The sequence below is a fragment of the Palaemon carinicauda genome, chromosome 38, assembly GCF_036898095.1.
Source record: "Palaemon carinicauda isolate YSFRI2023 chromosome 38, ASM3689809v2, whole genome shotgun sequence".
NCBI lineage: Eukaryota > Metazoa > Arthropoda > Malacostraca > Decapoda > Palaemonidae > Palaemon > Palaemon carinicauda.
In genome coordinates, this window is record NC_090762.1 from 36,180,510 (window position 1) to 36,183,236 (window position 2,727).

Genomic DNA, 2,727 nt, shown 5'->3' on the forward strand with positions numbered 1-2,727 from the left:
ATGGCACTAGATGTATTGAGCTTTTAAAACAAAAAAAGTCTTAAATTGGTTACATAGACAAGGGGAATATCGTATCACACATCTTCCTTCGCGTCACGTCTAGAGGAAAGGTCACCTCAATGAAACTCTCCCTTAATTGAACGATTGTTTCTTCTGTCATTGTTTCGGTTGCGCTCATCCAACTGCTCGCTTCTCAAGGTTTCATTATGAGTCAGTCTAAGTCTCGTAATGTCTTGAATGTTTCATACCTGTGTTATTTACGTATAATCCACGAACTAGAAACTAATTTATCTCTCTCTCTCTCTCTCTCTCTCTCTCTCTCTCTCTCTCTCTCTCTCTCTCTCTCTCTCTCTCTCCCCTGACTCCCTTACCACCCGACCCCTGATTGTCTTCCTGATGTTCTCATATAGTTCAATTAGGACGGGCGTCCCCTGCTTTGACCTAATGTCGACGGGACAATTGTTCGCAGGGGGCTCCTCTCCCCCTCTGCCGTCCCCCGACTTCGTTGCTTCATATTTAATAACAGAGATTCCTCCGGCTACAAAAAGTCCAAATGGACTCTGCTGTTAACTGACATGGAGTCGGTTTTTTGGGGGGGCCATTTTATTTTCCTTTTGGTCTGCCACCCCGTCGGGAAAATCGTGTCCAACTTCTAGAAGAAATGTGAACTCATAGATGGCGCTGTATTGGTGTTCTGTCCAAGGAAAGAGAGGGTCTCTCTCTCTCTCTCTCTCTCTCTCTCTCTCTCTCTCTCTCTCTCTCTCTCTCTCTCTCTCTCTCTCCTCTCTCTCTCTCTCTTATGAGTTTTGTGAGTGCGCTAGATATTGCGTGCGTTGAGGAGTTCTCTGATGATCTTGTGCTGATGAAGGGGCGCTCAGGTCATAGGTAATATCGCCATGTCTCATCGAGCGCGATCTGTTGTATTTTCAGCAGGGCTGTCGCTGGCCAGACTCAGTCTCACTGGAAGTCTCCTTCCGTGTTGGCCAATAAACAATGGCCAAGTATTTTTTGTCAAAGTTTTTGTTGTCAAAATCAAGGGTTTTGACAGTCGGTGTCTTTTGGCTTAGATCTTAATCTGTATGTCTATAATTTCCAGCAGTTTTGATGATGCTGATCAAGGAATGTAATTTATATTTGTTGACTTCGCCAAAATCGAAGATTTTGCGAAGGATATTTATTCACCCGTCTGTTTGTTGCTGAGCAACTTTACACAAAAACTACCGTACCGATTTTGACCAAACTTGGTAGTCTTGCTGGGTATGACCCAAGGATGAATCTGTAACATTTTGGCTAAAGTACACCAAAGTCCAAGTACACAGCAGTATTTTGAGAATGATTGCAATGTTAAGTAAATGACAAATATTTTGTTAGTTTATTTTTAGTGCCAAAAACTAATTAACCAATTTCAACGAAACTTGGTAGACATGTGGGGTATGACCAAGGAAAAATCCATTAGATTTTGAAGAAAATACATCGAAGTATGATTACGCAATGGTGTTTAGAGAAAAATAAGATTGCTTGGTCTGGCGAAGGCATGTGCCCTACCGAGAGCCCCTCTACTTATTGTTTTGTGCGATTAAAGTTGTATTGATATTTCTGTGATATCGATTAGCCCTTCAGTTGTAGACTTAGGTGAAGAAGAATTGTTATACAGTAGATCATAATGTAGATTCATCCATGCTCAATATGGAAAATGGAAAGCTTGGTCCGTGGACTCTGAAAAATGGAAAGCCTGGTCAATAGACTCTGAAAAATGGAAAGCTTGGTCCGTAGACTCTGTAAAAATGAAAGGTTTGGTCTGTGGACTCTGAAGAATGGAAAGCTTGGTCTGTAGACTCCGAAAAATGGAATGCTTGGTCTGAACTTTCTGAAAAATGGAATGCTTTGTGCGTAGACTCTGAAAAAAGGGAAAGCTTGGTCTGTTGACTCTGAAAAAATGGTAAGCTGGGTCCTTACACTCTAAAAATTGGAATGCTTGGTCCGTAGACTCTGAAAAATAGAAAGCTTGGTCCTTCGACTCTGAAAAATGGAAAGCTTGGTTTGTAGCCTCTGAAAAAATAGAAAGCTATGTCCATAGACTCTGAAATTGGGAAGCTTGGTCCATAGACACTGAAAAATTGAAAGCTTTTTCCGTAGTAACTGAAAAATATAAAGCTTATTCAGTAGACTCTGAAAAATAAGAAGCTTGGTCAGTAGACTCTGAAAAATGGAAAGTTGGTCATTCGACTCTGAAAAAATGAAAGCTTGGTTCGTAGACTCTAAAAAATAGAAAGCTTGGTCCATAGACTCTGAAAAAATTGAAAGCTTTTTCGTAGACTCAGAAAAATAGAAAGCTTATTCAGTAGACTCTGAAAAATAGGAATCTTGGTCATTAGACTGAAAATTGGAAAGTTGGTCCTTCAACTCTGAAAAAGGAAAGCTTGATCCGTAGACTCTAAAAAATGGTTAATTTGGTTCGTAGACTGAAAAATTAGAAAGCTTGGTCCATAGACACTGAAAATGGAGAGCTTTGTCCGTAGACTCTGAAAATGGAAAGCTTTGTCCGTAGACTCTGAAAAACAGAGAGTTTGGTCAGTAGACTCTGAAAAATAGGAAGGTTTGTCCGTAGACTCTGAAAAATGGAAACCTTGGTTCATAGACTCTGAATACATTGAAAGCTTGGTTTGTAGACTGGAAGAATGGGAAGCTTGGTCCGTAGACTCAGAAAAAGGGAAATTTGTTCTGGAG